Source organism: Capra hircus, chromosome 29 (genome assembly GCF_001704415.2).
Source record: "Capra hircus breed San Clemente chromosome 29, ASM170441v1, whole genome shotgun sequence".
In the NCBI taxonomy this organism is placed as follows: Eukaryota; Metazoa; Chordata; class Mammalia; order Artiodactyla; family Bovidae; genus Capra; species Capra hircus.
The window spans coordinates 22,970,696-22,993,507 of NC_030836.1; the positions used below are offsets into that span (position 1 = coordinate 22,970,696).

General features: G+C 38.6%; 1 protein-coding gene and 1 pseudogene across 2 annotated transcripts in view; both read right to left on the minus strand.

The window, feature by feature from the left end:
- The window catches only part of NELL1 (neural EGFL like 1), a 1,021,410-nt gene that overhangs the window by 316,719 nt on the left and 681,879 nt on the right, over nt 1-22,812 (minus strand). The gene's annotated exons all lie outside the window — the stretch shown is intronic.
- Nucleotides 11,273-12,374, minus strand: LOC102182672 (annotated as a pseudogene).

The window sequence follows — 22,812 nt, forward strand, 5'->3', positions numbered from 1 at the left end:
ATGCATTGGAGAAGGCAATGGCACCCCACTCCAGTACTCTTGCCTGGAAAATCCCATGGCCAGAGGAGCCTGGTAGGCTGCAGTCCACAAAGAGTTGAACACGACTGAGCGACTTCACTTTCATGCATTGGAGAAGGAAATGGCAGCCCACTCCAGTGTTCTTGCCTGGAGAATCCCAGGGATGGGGGAGCCTGGTGGGCTGCTGTCTGTGGGGTCACAGAGTCAGACACAATTGAAGCAACTTAACAGCAGAAGCAAAGTATCACAAGCAAACATTAAATGTTATTGTAGCTTTATTTGTTTTTAAATCTCATTAGAATGCCAAAAACTTATACCATGAGGATGAACAGCAGATGCCAGCTTAGATATTTACATTAAATGAGCATCTACTATATATAAAAGTTTCTATTGCTCAGAGAGAGATCTGTCATACATGTGATAAGTAGATTAGACCTTTTCATGAAAATGGCTTTTCTGTATTGCTGTTTTATAGGAAGCTGACTTCTAGAAGGTTTCAGAGATCAAACAAAGCTGGAGGTCATGGTATCAGATGAAATCCTCATTCTTAAAATAGTGAATTGACCTAGACATTAGTTCATCTTTGACAAAAATTGGCTTTCACAATGCCCTCATTTTTTGGAAGAATAAATGCCTCAATTTCTTCCATGATATAAAAAAAATCTCATCACCAAGGAGAAAGGTATATTTTTATACAAAGAACATCTTTTTGAAAAAGGAACATCTTTCTGAAAATTATCCAGGCCTCCAAAAAGATCAGTTTGAAATATGTCTTAAGGTATATATTCCTCCATAAAAACACATATGTATTTTTTAGATACTCATCTGTGCAGCATGATATTTTATTGATTTTTTTGCTATACTCTAATCACCCTGAAGAAAGAACCAGTTTTCCTTTACTCACGGTTCCTAGCACACTGTTCCTAGCTTTACTCATAGTAGGAACAATAAATGACTAGTTAACACATGGATCAAAACATATCTGGTGCCTTAGCTTATCCTTAGCTCCTGTGAAGAGTAATCACAAAAGAGGGAAAATCTCCAATGCATTTCTGTACAAAGGCAGAAGGTAGAATCACAATGTTACTTATATTGGCGGATCCTAATGAACTCATCTCCCATGTAGAATCTCTTTTCACTTTAATTTTGGATTTGGCTATATGACTTGCTCTGAGGTAATGGCATCACCAAGCATCACACAGGCAGAACTTGATTAGCACTTATACAATGCGGCTGGCTTGTCTTTCTGAAATATTCCATCTTGGAGCCCATCAATCATGCAGTAAGAAAGTCTGGCAAGCCTAATGACGGCTGAGATGTCACATGGAAGAGAACAGAGACAATTCAGCCAACTAGCATCAACTGGCAGCCATGAGGATGAGCTTATTTTGATTGTTTCAGGCCCTGGATGAGTGACCATCTGATCATAGCCTCATACATACACCCAAACCAACAACACATGGAGCAGAAGAACCACTCGCCGAGCCCAGCCCACCCCCAATTCATGAGAATCAATATACCATTGTTATTTTAAGCCACAACACTTAGGTTGTTTGATGCGCAGTAATAGATAATAAAAGTAAAGGAACAGATCATATGGGTAAAAGTCACATGCTAAAACAGAAAAGCAAGTGTCCTAGGCTCCCTCTGCCAGCTAGTTTTGAAACTTATTGTCTCATTGCAGAATTTATTACAATCTTAATTTCTTCATCTAAAGAGCACATAAAGACACTGACCTCACAGAACTGCTGTGAGGATTAAATAAAATAATGCCACACCCAGTGAGTACCTTCAAAATAGCTGCATTGTGAAAACTGCTGAGATAGAAATTTCCTTCTCCAGAGATAGAAATAACATGGACCTAATTTCTTGATAGTGTGATTATGCAAATCTCATCTGGCAGTTCAAACTGAGCTGTATATTTTATCACTTTTTCTCATTCTCTTCTCAACCTCTACCAGATTCATACATTAGGAACAGTGTTAGGAATGTAAATGGAAATGACAACTTTGGACAAGTCTCCTAACCACATTTCCTGACCACCTGGCCTCCACTCTCACTCTCCCACCACAGTCTCTCATCCTACCACCAGGCAAAGTGACCTGTCCAAATTCCAAACCACTTCCTATCACTCTCCAACTTTAAACCTACTTAAGGGCTTCCCCAGTAGCTCAGCAGGTAAAGAATCTGCCTGAGGTGCAGGAGACACAGGAGATGTAGGTTCGATCCCTGGGTCGGGAAGATCCCCTGGAGAAGGACATGGCAACCTACTCCAGTATTCATGCCTGAAACAACCTCATGGACAGAGGAGCTGGGAAGGCTACATCCAAAGGGTCACAAAGAGTCAGACATGAATGAACGACTGAACACATACAAGCGACACACATACGTGGTCCAAAACTGAAACCTGAATGAAGCCAAACGCCCTTCATCTGGCCCTCCTCTTTCCCTTCTGCAATGTCCTCTCCAGTGAGACCAGTCACCTCGCTCTTTCAATGACCCGGGGCTCTCGCTGACTCAGTGATTGCCCTTCCCTGTGCCTGACACTTGCCCCAGATGTTCATGTGTTTCTCCAGGTATCATTCAGAGATCAGCTCGGATGCCACCTCAGAGAAGCCTCCCCTGATTAGCTCAGGCAGCCCACCAGTCCTTGGGCCACCAGTTGCTCTCTGTTATAATACCCCAGTTTTGTTTTCTTTCCTCCTCCCTTAGAACTTGACATAATTTCCATAATTTGTGTGTTTGGAGGTTCACTGTCTATTTTCCCTTCTGGCAAATGAAAGTCCTATGACATCAGACCTTCTGCCTGTTCATTATTTTAGCCACTTTGCCTAGATTGGGGATTCATAGAATATGGCCCATAGATTTACCTAATATGGCACAATGACAAATAATGGCTTTTACATTTGCTAATGGCTGACAAATCTCAAAAGAAAAACAGTATTATAAGACATGTGGAAATTATATGAAGTTTAACTTATAGTGTCCATAATTAAAGTTTTACTAAAACACAGCTACATTGATTGTCTGTGGCCCCATCACTTTATTTTAAATTTATTTATTTGGTTACACCAGGTTTTAATTGTGACATGCAGAATCCTTAGTTGTTGCATATGGGATCTAGTTCCCTGACAAGGGATTGAAACTGGGCCCCTTACACTAGGAGCCTGTAGTCTTAGCTGCTAGACCACCAGGGAAGTCCCTCCCACTGTTTTAAAAAAACAGCATTAAATAGATAGTTGCAACAAAGACCACATGGGCCACAAAATCTACAATATTTACTCTCTCTCTCTCTCTCATGCACACACACACACACACACACACACACACACACACACACACCCCTAGACCCTGGCCTAGAGGAGTGTATAATTTGTAAAGCTAACCAATTTATATGGGTCCGAGGAACTCTTTAAATGGAAACAAATGCCCAACAGAAAAATCTCCCAGGACCATCTCACAGGCAACATCATACCATAAAAGTATTCGTGTGGAATACTTTTCCACACGTAAAGCCAGTTAGGTACAAGTTTCTGGCTAAGCCCTCGGAAGTCTTCCAGACTCTTCACTCTTCTCCAAACACACTATGTTTCTATAAGGAGCAGAATGCCAAGTCTGCATTCTCATCAAGGGTTCTAATTGATCCACACACAGAGAAAATCTAAATGAACAAAATTGGAGATGTTTGGAAAAATTAAACACAGATTTCTTAATAAAGCTGAAAATAGCTTAATAAAGCTGAAAATAGGCTGCTGGCATCCCAAGGCATGTTTATTTCTGTTTAAATAGATGACTTCCCATAGACTGGTATCAGCTCAGCGGGGATCCTGGGAGAGAAGTACTTTCCTCCTCCTGTGCATTTTAAGCTCTTTTCCAATGAAATTCAGCCAGAGTCTATAAAAAGCATCTGTCAGTCTGGATAAAAACAATAACCATGGTCAAGTAACACTAAGAGCCTCAGTTGCCCATTTCTGGAGTGCTCTAAACGGTCAGGGAATAGACCCACTGGAGAAGACCAAGAGCTTGACAGTCTCTTTTGTAGAAAAGTGATCTCTCAGAAAAAGAAGATGAAAGTAACAGGTGGAAGAGTGATAAGGTAATCCTCACTCGGAATGCTGTGGTGGCTATTTGTTTATTTACCTGAACCGGAGGAGTGTGGTGAATTTTCAAGCCATGAGCATGCCTCTGCTACCGTGACACAGAAGAGGTACATTATGACTGATCTCAGGCAGAGACAAGCCTATGGGCAGCTTCAGAGCCACGAGGGGAGTAGATGATGCCATTGGCAACAAAATCAAAGCAGATGGAGGAGCATGACACGTTAATGTCAAGTAAAATCCAAGGTCATTTCCAGAAGGAGGAATCAAAATGGTATGAGAGCAGATCACCAAGGAAGAAAGATGATGTGTTTCCAGAGATCCAGTTCACTATCCCGGAGGCAGTGGAGAGAGATGAAGGGAACCGTGCTCTCAGAGAGACCGGCAGAGGGGAATACAGAACAGGAAAGCTTTGAAGAGCAGCAGTTGGGCTGAAAAGTAGCTAAACAAAAATAAAAAATCTTGGCAATCACAGAGTCAACTATGATGAGGTGTCTAATCAGGCTCATTAATCAATGTAAAGAGTCTGTCCCCTCAAAGAAAACGCTTCATAGAAAAATCAGGTGCTGTCCTTAAATCTTGAAAATCCCACCTTATAGATAAACATCATCAGGGCAAGGTTGTATAGGTAAAATGAGTTCGACAATAATTGCATGCAAAATAAGAAATGATGAGGGTTAAGAGTAAAAGCTGTGAGTACCGGGTAATGGGCAGATAAGTGGCTTGTGATGGTAGCTCTCATAGGGCCCTCCCCTTCTGTCTCCTACTTTGCCTTTCTTCTTTTTGCTCTCTCCCCTTCTTTCCCCTCTCTCCCCTTCTGGAGACACAATTTACTCAAGGGAACTGTCTGATTTCCCCTCTTATGTGCTCCTTGCATATATCTCTATGACAACACTCATCACACTCCATTATATAGGCATACCTCAGAGATACTGGAAGTCTGGTTCCAAACGATCACAATAAAGCAAAACTTTCCACGAGGCAAGTCACACAGATGCTTTGGTTTCCCAGTGCATACAAGAGTTATGTTTCCATCATACAGTAGTTGATGAAGTGCACCATAGCATTATGTTAAAAACACAAGATATATATCTTGATTAAAGAATGCTTTATTGCTAAAAAATGCTAACCATCACCTGAGCATTCAGTGAGTCATAATCATTTTGCAATCATAACATCAAAGATCACTGATCACAGAAATATTATAAAAATGTTACCAAAAACATGATCCAGAGACGTGAAGTAAGAAAATGCCATTGGAAGAAGGGTGCCAACAGACTTGCTCGATGCGGTGCTGCCAAAAACCTCCAATTTGTTAAAAACACGATAAAGCAATATACGACAAAATGAGGTAAGCCTATGAGTCCTCAATGACTTGATTCCCTCTGCCCCTCGAGATCCTAGAGAGAAAGGACACTGATTGGCAAGCTGCACCCTCAGCGGTTTGCACAGCACCCAGCTCAAAGCAAGTGTTCAGTGGAGGACAAACACCACTGAGGAACAAGCGAATAAGGAAAAGGACAGACAGACAGAGCGGCTGTGTACACAAGTGTATCTTGCCGCTGGCTAGAATAAAACTGGCACCCAAATAACCCGACTCTATCACAACATGAATACCTTGAAAAGGATCAATCCCTGAGATGTATCTTACCCCAGAGTAAACACGTTCTTTATAAATCAAGCTTTCCAACATATTTTTCTGGTATCTGGCATATAGTTGATTTTTGACACCATAGTTTTTCACAGAAATTACATCTTTTATCAGTTTGAAAAATCAAAACTAGATGAAGTACCTTCTGTGTACTCTGGTCACAGCCTTAAAGAGTTTAGTATAATTTCATTTGAAATTCAGTTGTATTTCTTTCCACAATACTACTTATACATCTAGAAATCTTGGCTTCTCCCTTTGCTATTATACATTTTTGCACAATAACTTCAGTATCTATTTTCCTTCCTTTTTGCCATTTTCCACGTTCCGTTTAGGAGATGATGTAAATGCCTAACTAGGTGGTGGTAGTTTAGTCGCCAAGTCGTGTCCGACTCTGTGACCCCATGGACTGTAGCCCACCAGTCTCCTCTGTCCATGGGGTTTCCCAGGCAAGAATACTGGAGTGGAGTGTCTTTTTCCTTCTCCATGGGATCCTCACAACCCAAGGATTGAACCTGGGTCTCCCGCACTGCCAGCAGACTCTTTACCAACTGAGCTGCCACTGAAGCCTGCCTAAATAGGAGACAACCCCAAATGTAATGAGAAACAGTCCCTTTTTATAAGTGATAAGATCTCAAAAAGAAAAAAGGAAAACAAATATTCTGGGCAACGCTGAATAATTTTGCAGGACATCTTAAATAGACAACTACCACCCATAGTATTTGATTTTTGGATCTAGTTATTATGCATAGTTGTATTAAGTACATTATTTAATAGGTAATATTAAATAATAGATTAATTTTAAAATATTGCCTTTTCCTTTACCATGACATCTTGACTCTCTTCCCATGAATCTTGACCTCAAGGTTTTTCTCCAACCCAGAGCTATTTTTCAGGCTCTCTAAAGTTTTCCACAACTATCATCTCCCCATCTGTCTAAGTTGTCTGAGATAAAGCACTTTTATGAATTTGTATTTGATGCTTTCTTTGGCTATTTTAAGCAAAGTGACAAGAGTCCAATTTTATAATATCAGGATTGTTTCCCCATTTGTCTGATAGGTAAATATTTGTGATCTCTACAGGGTAACAAAAAAACTATAATTTGTTACTAAGTGATTTTTTAATGGTACATATATAATGACATTCAATACTTCCAACTATCACAACATGCTTCCAGGAATAATGACTCATCTTTTACTGAGGATTTTTTTTTTTTGCCTCTTTTTAAAATTTATTCTCCAGATAATTCCTATAAAAAATCCCAAACTGGCATAACTAATGCCACTTTTTTCCCTCCTCCAAATACTTTATCATTCAAAATGAAAGAACTGATAGAATACCTGGTAATATAAGAACATGATAAACATTTGAATTTAAGAAAATTCCTTTCTTCTGAGGGATTAAAGAGGGGGAAAAATACCTTGTATTTGAACATATATAGTGTTTCCTTTCTCCTTTTCAGCAACATTTATTCATTTACATCTATTTGGCATACACTAAATTTGGCATTAACTCTAGCAAAACAGATGCTTCAGCGGATTAGAGCCCAGACTACTGTCTTCCTTGGAAGATGCTGTTTTCACCCAGGCTGACTTGGTTTTCAAGCATTTACAAAATTAGTAACAAGCTATTTCAATTTTTAAGTTGCTTTGTGAGGTTGAGTCATTTTATTTTTCATTTTAAATATGTCTCCTTTCTCTTTCCTTGTATTTCTTGGAGCAATCACAAACGCAATATATGTAGCTTCCCATGTCAGCATAAGCAAATTCATTCTGATGTGAAGACGTCTCCACACTGAGTCCCAGTTTATGCAAGCTGTCAGGGAAACTTCAAGGACCCAGTTTTCCCATTCAAAAATTTCAAGCTCTGTAATCAGTTTCCCACAGTTATTTAACGTACTCCAAAATACGCAAGCCCCCAGGAATACTGTCACTTTCTTACAACCTCTGTAATGATTCAGAAACTGGATACATTTCTTCAAAATTCTTCTCTTGGCAAGATTCAAAATTTCTTTTCCACTCCTTATCATTATTTTAGTTACTCTCTTACTTCAACAACATATCACTTCTTTTCTACATATTGTCTATTGTAATCTGTTATTACCACAAATTACTTTGACTACTTCACTGACCATGTTCATTCAGTATCTGATGCTTGATTCAAGCACTATTACCCTGATTATCAGGATATTTTCATTTTTTCATCCCGGGCTATCTAAATCACCTAAAATTTGGGGAAGCAATTTAGTAATAATGGTTAAGACTCCACTGGCATCACTGGCTTGATTTTAATTCTGGTTCCACTATTTACATTCTGATTGACCTCAAACAGATCAGTTACCTCTTTTAAGCTTCAGGTTCTTTGTCAATATAATTGGCTCATGTGAGGATTAAATAAGTTAATGTATGTAAACCATTTAGGAGAGTACCTAACATAGATTAAGTGTTCAAGAAACATTAAACTTTCCTATACATTATACTAGGAGACAGGCTTCCCAAATGGCTCAGTGGTGAAGAATCCATCTACCAAGGCAGGAGACACAGTTCGATCCCTGGGTCAGGAATATCCCATGGAGGAGGAAATGGCACCCCACTCCAGTACTCTTGCCTGGAAAATCCCATGGATGGAGGAGCCTGGTGGGCTACAGTCCATGGGGTCGCACAGAGTCGGACACGACTGAAGAGACTTAGCAGCAGCAGCTACACTGTATTATTACTGGGATGGGAGAGGGAGTAGAAATGGTGAGCCTGGAGAAGGAAGCAGCGACCAGAACATGGAAGGTCCTTCATGCTGTGCTCAGCTGACTTTATCTCAAGGTCAAAGGAAACAGGTTGAATGTGAAGTGTTAAGTAGGGCATGATTCTACTTCCCTTTCAGAAAGTTCAGGTTTGAGTGCATTGTCAGAATAGATTTGTGGGGTCTAAGCTACAGGCAAGACACAAAGTAGAGAAGGAACAGAGATTGGGAAGTTCCCAAAGATGAGAAAAGCTAATGAGAAATGAGGTATCAGTGAGAAAGAAGAGAGACGGTTGGATTCAAGAAATAAAGGAGAGAAACAAGGGGCCTTGATAAATAAGCTGATGTGGTTTGCGACTCTAGCTGAAAGTCAGTTCTTGTTGTTGTTTAGCCACTAAGTCGTGTCTGACTTTTTGTGACCACAAGGATTGTAGCCCACCAGGCTCCTCTGTCCATAGCATTTTCCAGGCAAGAATACTGGAGTGGATTGCCATTTCCTTCTCCGTGAAAATCAGTTCAGTTACAAACCCATAATAATAAGTAAAGCAACATGTCCAGTAAGTTCCAAAGATAGTAATGAATGAATATCATTTTCCCCGTTTTCCTCTGAAGTAGCTTTTAGACTGTTATATAATGGATATTAATGAATGTAATAATTTCTAAACTTCATCAAGCACTTTCCATTGGACAGGCAGAGTGCTACCAGCTTTATGCGTGTTTTCTTGCTCTATTTTCACAACAAGTCTATGAGGTGGGCACAGTTATTATTTTACTTTACATATAAGAAATATTAGGTAGTATCAACCATATCATTCATTTTTATTGATTCAATGAACATATATTACTTATTATATATATAAGTCATTATGCTATGGGACACAGAGGACAGGAAAAAGAATACATAGTATGTGCCCTAAAGATGTTCATAATTCAGTGGAAAGAAAATCTCAAACTGACAAATGGGAAAATTCCACTATGGTATACTAATAGCAGCCTGGTCCAAAACTGTGGGAAGATTTTGGAAACAATCATCTTTAATAGAAAAGGAAACTTCCAGTTCAAATGCACCTATCAGCATAAACTCCCATTGTCAAATAAAATCCAATATCTGGGCTACTGTCTGCAGTTGGACTGGTCGTGAATAAATTTCACATCCATGAGAGAACAGGGAACAGAGTGAGTTAAAGTAGTATGGATTCATTTAGCATTGGAGGTAGGGAGACTTCACCCCCAAATCCATCCCTTTTCCACTCATCAAACCATGCCTTTGGTTTCAAGTGCACATCTGTGCAGAGGAAGGCACCATGGGGGCCAGTGGCAGCACTGGCCAATGATATTTCCAGTGCCCAATAAAGGACTACCATGATTATTTTATAATTGACTCATTGCTGCTTGCTTTGTTCTTCAACAAAGACTTCTAGATAGGGTTCAAGGTAGTCATTTCCTCCTCAGATTAAATCCTCTCAAACTAGTGTTTGATTTTCCACATTCTGAGCCCTGACTTTACACATAACAAGGATAGGTGATATCAAGGTAATATGATAAGTCTGAGCTTTTTGGAAACTAAGACTTTTTCAGCTCTCAGTCCAATGTCTTTAACTTGTGCTCCATGAACCATGACGGGATCCAAGAACTATAGCTGAGATACAGAGGTTTTCAAAATATTATTAAGGATTTACTGTTTTTCTCAATCTCACTTGTAACAGCAATCTATTCCTGCTGATAAAACTACTTTAAATTTTTATAATTGTTGCTTTTATTTCTCACTTGAGTAATAACACTAATAAAATTATCATTTTTGTGTTTCTCCCACATATGCCCTTAGAATTACTGTAAATAAAATATAATAAGATGACAGTAAACACTTAAATGAGCTCAGTGTTTTTCATTTTCTTATGTACATTCTTTGAAAGAGAGATTAAAAGGAAGTAAACCATGGAGGATTGTAAGGCAGTGCGCATGGAGTTTACAGTACATGGTTCTATTTATATAGTAGAGAGTTGTGGGCCCAGTGCCTGTTAACTGGGAATTTAATGTCTAAACTCATGAGCTTAGAGGCTCAAAGAAGGAATTCAAGAGGCCCCTTTGCAGGACACCTATGGTGCTCAGAGATGTCCGTGTGTGAAAAATTACACCAGCAAAAACTCCCTTTTCTCACCTAAACAAGACCAGGAAAAAAAGATGGGAAATCTAGGAGGGAGTAGAGGCATTCTGCACTGCCCAGCTTTATAGTACCTTATTATTAAAATGACAACATATATTTTATAGGCAACTTTTATTGCAATAATTAACTCATTAACAACCTCTAGAGAGAAGCCAGACTCCTCTGCAGGTTGGTCTGCAGAATTTTAAGGACCTAGATAAGAGAAAAATCAGTGTGCCAGGTTCTGGAAAAGTCTGGGACTCTACAAACAACTCTGATCTATTTAAGTGTATCATCTCTTAGAGAAGTGTGAATTGCAGATTAAAATAGAGGATAATCCCTCACTACATACACAGCACAGTAGGCATGGCCAATTTAAACAAGTGACGTTTCTGGTATTAAAAGGAAACAAAGCAAACAAACAAACAAAAACTCAGACTTGATTCTTTCCCCCTACCTCTTCTGAGCTAGAATAGAAGCAACTTATTCAAGAGTCCACATCCACCAAGCTGGCTGGGCTTTGTGACTGGGGAGAGTAAAGGCAAAGGTAACGTAAGGTGTGGGACAGAAAGGGATTTGGAGGACAGTTCAGCCTCCAAGGCACTAACCATTTAACTGGCAACACGGACGTCATCCTATGATATTTTGCATGGCATCCGATGTGGTACCCTGGCCTCCAATGTCTGGAGTTTGGATGTCCTTGTTCTCCATGGATGCCAAGACTGCAGTACGAATGGAGGTGGCATAGAAATGGAGCTTGAGGTAATCCAACCTAATGCAACCTGCCAGCGGTGTGGCAGTAGAGTCAGTCACGTTACTGGCTATAGTCTTCCTGACTGCCTCGCAGCTGTTTCAAACACTGCATATATGTGGCTATAGTTGGCAACTGGCACAAGGCCTGCTCCCCCAACCAACCCTGTGCAGACATTATCGAAATGTTGCCACAGAGACTGGGCATCACCATGACATCAAACTGCTGGGGCCAGGACACCAGCTGCATGGGGGTGTTATCCACAATCATGCCCTCAGAGAAGAGTGGGGATAGTGGGATGCCACCTCCCTACAGCACTGGAGGAAGAGACAATCTCCCAGTCTCTGCGTGGCTGTCCAATGGGCCAGCTGGAAAGCGTATTCAGCAAGGTGCAAACACTTGGCCTCAGTAATGATCTTTTAGGCTTTCTACCACTCTGTTCAAGCTCTCATGCGCCAAGTTGCTGTATTCACCCTCTGTGTTGTCCCAAACAACTAAGATGTCTATGTTCTTGTGTCTGGTTTCCACCCTTGGCCAACTCTCAAAGTGGATGACGTTGGCACAGAGATCTAGAGTCCTGCAAAACACACTGTTTTGGGATTTGTGAGATGGTGGTAGGTTGTAGTCAGTTTCAAAGCTGCCCTTCAAGGCCACGTGGTTTCAATGGATTGCCATGAGGGCATTGTACATATCCTCTTCACTAGAAGCGGAGGTAATCTCCACTTCCTCAAAGTCCCTGGGCACACACGCATGTCTGGACACATTCTTGATGTGCAGTTCAGGCCTGATGCCATCCCCAGGCATCATAGTCACGGTGTGCCATCCGCCATACACAGCTGCTGGGACAATGTTGTATTTAAAAGAGAAGCTCCTCAGTGAGGTCTCATTGCGAAGGAAAATCTCCCAAGAATGGCCTAGAATAGTTGGTGGGAACATGGCCTTCACAGAGTGCCTGGCAGATGTCAGCATCTTGAGTGCCATGATCTTTAAATGGACATTTAGTTTAATTTATGTAAAAACATGTGCTTTTCCTCTTGCCTTGAATTGGATTCTTTTGGTAGAATTCTAGATCCACAATTCTTGCTTAGGTCACAGTTTTCTCCTACGTGTTCTATTTTTGACAGACATTTTACTGCAGCGAGAGACTGAGAGTACTAGTTAGGAGGAGATGCGATGTGTTATAGAGTAGAAAATATACTTTGGAGTTGGATAATCCCATGGACGGAGGAGCCTGGTGAGCTATGGGGTCGCAAAGAGTTGGACACAACTGAGCGACCTCACACACACAAAAAAAATTTCATTAGGCACATTCAATGTATCTGTGTGATACACTTAAAAATAGACTTGATATTTTATAACACTTTTAGGTTCACAGAAAAACTGAATGGCAGATACAAAGATTTCTCATATGAACATTTCCTATGCAAATATTTCCTATACCTATGGCTGATTCATGTTGAGGTTTGACAGAAAACAAGAACATTCCATAAAGCAATTATCCTTCAATTAAAAAATAAATAAATTTTTAAAAAAGATCTTACATATTTGCTACAACTGATGAACCTACACTGACACATCGCTATCACCTAAAATCCATTGTTTAAATTAGGGGTCACTCTTCATGTTGTACATTCTGAATTTAGACAAAGGTATGACGTGTATCATCACTGTAGGCTTATACACCCTTTCGTGCCCTAAAAATTCTGTTTCGCTCCTTCATCTCTCCTTCTCCACAAACACTGGTAACCGTCAATCTCTTTCCAGTCTCCACGATTTTGCACTTCCCAGAATGCCATATATTTGGAATCATACAATATGCAGCCTTTTTCAGATTGGCTTCTTTGACTAAGTAAAATGCACTGTTTCCTCCATGTTTTTTCATGGCTCTGTAATGCATTGTTTTGCACTGAAAATGCCATTATCTAGATGTATCACAGTTTATTCATCGATGGAAGCACATTTTGGTTGTTTCCAACTTTTCTCAAGGATGAACAAAGCTACTATACACATCCATGTGTGAATTTTTTTGGACATAAGTTTTCAGCTTATTTGGGTGAATAACAACGAGCTGAATTGCTGAATCCTATGGTAAAAGTATAGTCAGTTTTGTCAGAAACTGCCAAACTGTCTTTCAAATGACTGTACCATTTTGCATTCCCACAAGCAATGAGAATACCGGTTGTTTCACATCCTTGCCAGCATTTGGTGTTCGAGATTTTGGCCATTCTAATAGTTATATAGTGGTATCTCATTTTAATTTTCATTTCTCTGATGATATATGATGTGGAACATCTTTTCATGTTTATTTGCCACCTGTATATCTCTCTTAAGATTTCTGCCAATTTTTAAAATCGAGTTGTTTGTCTTATTGTTAAATTTTAAGACTTCTTTGTATATTTTGGAAAACATTTCTTTATCATATGTGCCTTTTACAAGTAATTTATCCCAATCTGTGACTTGCCTTCTCATTCTCTTGATAAAGTCTCTGTGCAGACCAGAAGCTTTTAATTTTGGTGAAGTCTAGCTTAGTATTTCTTTTTTCGGTATTGTATTTAAAAAACCATTGCCATACCCAAGGTCATCTAAACTTTCCCTAGAGTTTTGTAGTACTACATCTTACATAGAAATCTACAATTCATTTTAAGTTAATTTTTTGTAAAAGGTTTGAAGCCTGTGTCTAGATTAATTTTTTGCATATGTAATGTCCAATTGTTTCAGCATCACTTGTTAAAAAGACTACCCATCATGCTGCATTTGCTCCTTTTCCAAAGATCAGTTAACTATTTACATGGGTCTGTTTCTGGGCTCTCTATTATCTTCCACTGACTTATTCATCCATCCTTCTGCCAGCACCACCGTGTTATGACTGGTGAAGCTTCACTAGAAGTCTTGAAGTCGAGGGCTGTCAGTCCGCCAGCTTTGTTCTTCAATAGTGTGTTGGCTGTTCTGGGTCTTCACTTTAAATACAAGTTTTGGAATCAGTTTGTCAATATTTACAAAATAACTCCCTGGTATTTTAATTAAGTTTGTATTGAATCTATATTTGATATCTTGAAAACTTAACAATATTGTCCTTCCATCCATGAATATGGAATGTTTCTCAATTTATTAGTACTTATTTGATTTTATTCATCAGAGTTTCACAGTTTTCCTTATATACACATTGTTAGGTTTATACCAAAGTATTTCATTTCTGGAAATGCTAAAGTAAATGATATTATAGTTTTAGTTGAAAACTGGTATATGAGAACACAAATGACTTTGGTATATTAACCCAGTAACCTGCAATCTTTCTGTAATCACTTATGAGTTCCAGGAGTTTTTTGGTTTTTGCTTTTTTTCATTTATTCCTTCAGGGTTTCTTGATGAGCTTGTCATCTGAAAACAAAGACAGTTTTTTCTTTTTCAATCTGTATATATTTTTCTCTCCTTTTCTTGTCCTATTATATTAGCTAGAAACTCCAGGATACTATTTATTTATATATATATTTGGATTATCTTTATTTTATTTTATTTTTTTAAGTTTCAGCATAGATTACCTTTTATTCCATAATCCTGTGCAAGTTTTTGTTTTTGTTTTTTTTACTTTATTTTACTTTACAATACTGCATTGGTTTTTAAAAGGAGTAGTGAAAGGGGACATCCTTGCCTTGGACCTGATCTTAGTGGGAAAACTCTGTTTCTCATTACAAACTATGGTATTAGCTGTAGAATACTTTTAAGTATTCTCTATCATAGGGCTTCCCCAGTGGCTCAGTGATAAAGAATCTGACTGCAAAGCAAAAGACACAGGTTCGATCCTGGGTTGGGAAGTTGCCCTGGAGAAGTAAACGGCGACCCACTCTAGTATTCTTGCCTGGGAAATCCCATGGACAGGGGAGCCTGGCAGGCTATAGTCCATAGGGTCCCAAGAGTTAGACACGACTTAGCGACTAAACTACCACAACATTCTTTATCACGTTGATGCAGTTTTCCTCTACTTCTAACTTACTGAAAGCTTTTTATAATGAATGGGTGTTGAGTTTTGTCAAATGGTTTTCTACATCTATTGATAGGATCATTTTTATTTTTCAGCCTGTTGCAGTGATGAATTACATTAAGCAATTTTTTGAATGTTGAAACAACCCTGTTTATCTGGGATAAATATCCCTTGATTGTGGTGAGTGATTTTTTTTTTACACATTGCTGGGTTCAATTTGTTAGTATTTTGTTGAGAATTTTGCATCTATGATCATGACAGACATAGGTCTGCAGCTTTCCTTTCTTGTAATGTCTTCGTCTGGCTTTGTAATCAGGGTAATTCTGGCCTCATAGAATGAGTTATAAAATATTCCTTTTGCTTCTATTCTCTGAAAGATACTGTAGAAAATTGGTATAATTTCTTCTTTAAGCATTTGGTAGAATTCATCAGTGAATACATCTGGGCCTGGAAATTTCTGTTTTGGAAGGTTATTAATTTGTTGAGTCAATTTTAAATCTACATATAGATGTATTCAGATTATCTGTTTCTTTGTCTACAAGTTTTGGCAACATGGGTCTTTCAAGAAATTACTACCTATCATTTAGATTATAAAAAACTTTTGAGAAAAAAAGTTGTTAATAGTATTCTTTTATTATCTTTTTAATGTCCAAAGTATCTGTAGTGAGATATCCACTCTTTTCTGAAAGTAGTAATTTGTGTCCTTTTTTTTCCTTAGTTAGCTTGACTTGATATTTATCAATTTCACTGATTTTTTCAGAGAATCATTTTTTTATTTTGTTGAATTTATATATTAATTTTTTCTTTTCAATTTCATGGCTTTCTGCTCAAATTCTTAATATTTCTTTTCCTCCACTTACTTTAATTTTCTCTTCTTTTTCTAGGTTCCTAAGGTGGAAATTGGGCTTCCTGGTGGCTCAGCACTAAAGAATCCACCTGTAATGCAGGCAACATGGTTTCAATCTCTGGGTCGGGAAGATCCCCTGGAGAAGGAAATGGCAATGCACTCCAGTATTCTTGCCTGGGAAATCCCATGGACAGAGGGGCCCGGCAGGCTATAGTCCAGGGGACTGCAAAGAGTGGGACACAACTTAGTGACTAAACAACAACAAAGGCGGAAGTTGGATTACTTTCTAAATGCTTCTTCCTTTTCACTATATGCATTCATTAATATGTACTTCCCCAGAACCACTGCTTTCACCAATCTCACAAATTTTCTTAAGTTGTGTTTTCATTCTCATCTTGCTCAAAATTTTTTTTAAAAAAATTGAGTCTTTGAATTTGACCCTTATGTTACTTAGAAATGTGTTGTTTTTTTCTCATTTATCTGGGGATTTTTTGAGCTCTTTTTCTATTATTTGTTTTTACTTATACTGTGGTCTGAGTAAATACATTATATGATTTCAGTTTCTTTGGATTAGTTAAGGTGTGTCCTATGGTCCAAAATGTGGTCTGTCTCAGTGAATGTTCCATGAGAACTTCAGAAGAATGTGTATTCTGCTGTTGTTGGATGAAAGAGTCTATAGATGTTAATCACACCCAGTTGGTGGTGGTGGTGTTGAGTTCAACCACATCTTTACTGATTTTATGATGGCTAGAGTTTATCCCTTTTATCCTTGTTAACTTCGTAAGAAACTGCTGAACACTTTTCTAAAATGGTTGTACTATTTTATATCCCCACCAGTGTAAGAGAATTACAGCTTTACAACTTCACCAACACTTGGTATTATTGTACTTCTAATTTTAGTCATTCTAATAGGTTTTGGTAGTATCTCTCTCTGTTTTTTATTTGTGTTTCCCTTCTCACTGTGATACAGAATGTCTTTTAATATATTCTTCCAGATCAGAGCTACAAGCATTAATATCTGATATTTCTATAAATCAACCACTCAACTCTGGAAGGCAGGGAAACTCTTAGCTTCCCAAAACTGAACCATTTATGCAATTTAATTGAAAATTACACATATATTTAATTTTAAACCATTTAAAGTCCCATTCTCATTTAATTTTCAGGCATCAACACCCCTGCTGTAGATTAGTATTTGTTTGGGAAAGTAGGTGACTCAATTATGAAGATTTCCAAGTCAAGAAGACGAGAGATGTGGACTTAATAATGGCTACTACTATAGATTGCCTGCCACATCTAAGGTACTGTGCTGAATAATTTTATACATCATTATAAATTACCAACGTAAGCATTAGAGTTCCCATTTTATGGATGAAGAAACTGGCTAACATAGATTCTACAAATTCACCTATTATGAAAGAACAGAGAATGGCAAGAGGAGATGTGAATATTTTTAGGTGTCCCAGAGAGGCCAGAGCTTCTCAAACTTGATCAGCCTAGCATCTCATTGAAATTTACATTCTAATTCAGTGTGTGTATTCTGGATTCCACTGGCCCCTTATCATTCTTTGAGCAGCAAGGATCTGCATTTACATCCTCACAAGGTCTGGACAAGTCCAGGTCAGCATGTGGTGTGCTTAGAGGTTGCTGGGAATAAAGGAAAGAAGCAATACTGCTCCTTTCTAAAAACTGATATTAAATGGCAACAGAGGAGGGGCCATCTAGATACCTGTTTGTCACTTAATATTGCACATAAGATGGATAACAGGTGTCCACCACCAGTGCCTTAGGCTAGGGCAGAGGATAATACCAGGAGAGAGCACTGGCAGAAAAATAACTCAGACCCAACTACACAATTTTCTTTTCTACCAATGGGCCACCCTTATTATATAAGTATATACCCCAATCCTCTTCTCATCCCTGGAAAGGACATAAATCTTTTAAAAGTATGGATAAAGAAGGAAGGAAGCCTTGTGACTAGGAGTATAAAGTGGATAGTAGTTGAAATATTAATGGCCAGATTAACCTACAAACATCCCTGGACATTAGAGAAAGCTCTTAGCCTCAATGGGACAAAATTATAATATATTCTGTGCAGGTATAAAAATAATAAGTGCCATGTTTCACATACTGAGTGCTAAGAGTTCAACTAAGGCTATTGTCAAGTGTGATCCAGAGATAGTAAAAAGGTTTGGGGTGGGGGAGAAAATACAATTTACATTTAACAATCATACCAAATTGGAAGCAATTTGGAGAATAATTAGTAAGGTGACTAGACTGGTGGCAGGAAGGCCAATTAACAGGTTATGAAAGTGATCCCCAACACAGACGCATCAGGGCCACCCTGACTGGGTAAGGAATGCAATCTCTTAGAACTATCCCTCGAAATACTGAATCTGAAGTCTGCAGTGGGGAATGCAACAATTTGTATTTTAATGCTTCTGATGCATGCTGAAATTTGAGAACCACTGGGCTATTGAAATAGTTCTAGTATAAAGTGATGAGCAGTTGTACTAAGATAAAGGCCCTGAGGAAGGATAGAAATGCTTTCAGAGATATTTAGAAGATAAACAGGACTAGGCTCTCGACCTTGGAGACATGGAATCTTATTCTTAATGTTCTAAATGAACTGGGTGAATGATAATATAATCAGTGAAAATGTACCACACTGAATAAAGAGCAGTTGGGTTGGGGGGATAAGGTAGAAAATGAGTTCAGTTTCAGACATGACACGTTTGGGCAGCTGTAAGACAGCCACGTAAACATGCCCTGTGGGTGGCTTAATAAATGACTCTGAAGTTCCAGAGAAAGGATTGTGGGTAATGGCAGAAATTCAGGAGGCATCAACTTGTGGGAGAGAGTTCACTACACAGAAGTATACAAAATAGCCTCAAGCAGAGGTTTTCAACTTTGCTTCTGTCACGACAGATGATCAATGGCATTCATATGAGACATATTCCCAGGCGTATACCCAGATTGTAACGAAAAGCAAATACACATGCATACGAACAAAAGCAGCTGGCCAAATAAAGCACAGATTTCTCACACTGTTTTCATAGCTCATATTTACAAAAGCATTTTACCTGCAAATGATTAGTAAAGTCATCGATTCACTGATCTCAAATATAACTTTATGGAGGGAAAAATATATATGGCTAATCTAATATAAAACCTACATAAAATTATTTTTTAAAGATCCCATTCAACCTCTATAGGTAATATTTTTAAAAGTAAGCATGTACTAATAAAAATAATCCATATTTCATACTTTAAAAGTATAACATATAATATTTATGCTTATTCGTGATATCAGTATAAATAGTATGATTGCACACATTCTTTAGATAAGCACATTGCCTTTGACTGGAAAACTGCAGCTAGAGCCTCCTCAATTCTGTCGTATGTGGATAAACATGAATGCTTTCTTCATTTCTCTTCCTTCTTCCAAATATGTTCAAGGGTAAAATCAAGGAATCAAATATAAGTGTACATCCACAGATAACAAATTATAGTATTTCAAAGTTGCTCTCTCAATGCCACATCAATAACTACAGTTCCTGATATTTTCAGCAACCATAAAATAGACTATGAATTATGAACAATTAACTTCCAGCTAACCCTGGTTCTACCCTTCCCCAAAAAAAGAGGCACCCACCATTAAAATGCAAATGAGTGAATATGACATCCTTATAATGGTAACATTGAGGTGAGTCCAATTACTTAAAAATGTAAATGATTCACAGGAGCTTATTGTTGCTGTTTAGTCGCTAAGCCCAGTCCAACTCTTTGTGACCCCATGGACTGCAGCATGCCAAGCCTCCCTGTCCTTTACAATCTCCTAGAGTTGTTCAAACTCATGTCCATTGAGCTTATAACTCAATGCTTCTGAATATGTGAGTGGTTTTGACGTATGTCATGGCTGATTGTGACACTGTAATGTGTCATATGTCACCAAGGTCATGAAGTGCTAGACTAGAAAAATGATTGCAGGCAAAAAACAGAAAATTATGAAGACGAAACTGAGGACCATCTATCTTTGAACCATGAAAGCAATAAAGAAGTGAATTGTGGGGGGAAGGGGAGAATAGAGAAGAAAAGATATTAGGGAAGACAAGAATAACACTCAAAGAAGGAATCATCATCAGTGTCAATATCCTCTGAGAGGCGAAGTAAAGGATGTTGGGGTCGTTATCAGTCAGTCAGTTCAGTCGCTCAGCACGCCAGGCTTCCCTGTCCTTCACCAACTCCGGGAGTTTGCTCAAACTCATATCCTTCGAGTCAGTGATGCCATCTAACCATCTTATCCCCTGCCACTCCTTTCTCCTTTTGCCTTCAATCTTTCCCAGCATCAGGGTCTCTCCAATAAGTCAGTTCTTCTCATCTGCTGGCCAAAGTATTGGAGCGTCAGCTTCAGCATCAGTTCTTCCAATGAATATTCAGGACTGATTTCTTTTAGGATGGACTGCTTGGATCTCCTTGCAGTCCAAGGGACTCTCAAGAGTCTTCTCCAACACCACAGTTCAAAAGCATCAGTTCTTTGGAACTCAGCTTTCTTCACAGTCCAACTCTCACATCCATACATGACTACTGGAAAAACCATAGCCTTGACTACACAGAACTTTGTTGGCAAAGTAATTTCTCTGGTTTCTAATACTCTTTCTAAGTTGGGCAAAGCATTTTTTCCAAGGGTTACTGACCAGCATCATAATACTGTATAGACTAGTGACTGTGAGCATGGGCTTCAGAGCCAAACTGCCACATACTATCTGCAACCTTCACAATTTTTCAGTGACTTTTTCTTGAATGTATATTCCAGGGGGCGTCGACAGCAGAATGATAAATGGATAGATACACAGATAGATAAATATAGCAATAAGCAAAGGATGCATAAATGGATCTTTTAATGTTGGGAAAAAGAAATGCTATGAAACAAATATAAAATCTGTTACCTTCAAGGAGTTTGCATTCTAGACAGAGTTAAATGGGGTGAATGGAGGTACACTATGAACTGAAAGTTGATGCTAAATGATTCCTGAATGACCCAACTGGGACATGAAAGCGCACAAGGTGGATTGTCAACATATATGAGCAGGGGTCACAAGTGAAAGTTCTTCAGTCACATCTGAAAGAAGGACTAGTAGCAGAAAAGTAGAGAGGCAAGAGAGGATTTCAGGGATGGAGGCCAAATAGAAAGGCCTGTAGGGTACACTAAGTATTGCCATTCAGCTGAAAGGAAAGGTTTATGGAGGAAAACAGGGACAGACAATTGGGGAAAGTAAATTGGGGTCAGAGGGTAGAGAACCTTGAATGGCAAGCCTAAGAAATTTATGATGCCCTGAAGGCAGGAAAGAAACATTCATGATTTTTGAAACAAAAAGTAAAAGGTTTTGAAAGATATCCCTTTAAAAAGGAAAACATGCGCTTAAAAAGAGACAGTAAATTTTCAATGCACAAGACTACTTTATAGCAAAGCTTTGTCTTAATGAAAGCAGAATGTTAAAATACACACCCACTCCCAACCCACCCCCCAACCCACACTCTTTAAGCAAACTCTTAATATCCATTTCATGTTTTCCTACAGACTACTGATTATGAGTGTTGTTTTATCAGTAATTTTCTAAAAAGATCAATGCAGAGAGTCAATCTGCTGCATTTTCTTCAATGTACAATTAACATAATTTCTCACCTGTCATTCCATCACTATTTAATAACCACAGAAGAGCTGACAGATGCATAGTTCTCAGAGAGGATGTGGATGGCCAGACTTAAAATAATCCAGAAATGTCCTCCTAGTTTTCCAAAAGGGGATACAGACTGTACAATATCAAATTGGCTACAGAAGCCCTCATTTGAAGAAGCGTTACACTTATTTATACACAAAGAAGAGCTTTCCAGATACACATTTCATTTAGTAAAGAAAAAAACAATCTCACCCTGAAGAAAGGATATTTAGTTGGGGTGGGGAGCCACAGTATTATATTTTATAGGGGGTTTGGCTTTGGAATGAAACAGTGATGATTACAATCAGCTGAAAAGACACTTAAACAAAACTTTAGCCTTTCTTGAAAAGAAGACAGGTGAAGACTAAGGATTATAGGTAAATTGGAAACAGACTTCATCTTCTCTTCTAACTCAACTTTGCAGCCATATGAACATCTCTGTTAAATACCTTGCTATTACCTAGGGCCTTAACTATGCCACTCACTTCTCTCTGCCAATCTGGGAAGACTGCTGTCTTCCATGAAATATTCACAAGTATGATCATTATATTTCTCTTCAACTGCTCTGCATTTCAGAGGTTTCCCTTTGAATCAGGATCTGGCAAGAGAATCACTCTGTGCTAATAATAACTGGATGCATGAGTCAACAAAGTCCTCTCTGTTATACCTATCTCAGTTTTTAGTTCAACATACACACACACACACACACACACACACACACACACACCACAACTGTTGACACAAGCTCAGGTAACCATACACTATGGGTTTTCTTAAAAAGTCCCAATTAGCCTGAAATCATAGTCCTTATAAAACACACTTTACTGTTAAACCAGCATGATTCAGTGACCTAATTTTTGCAATAAGGTTATT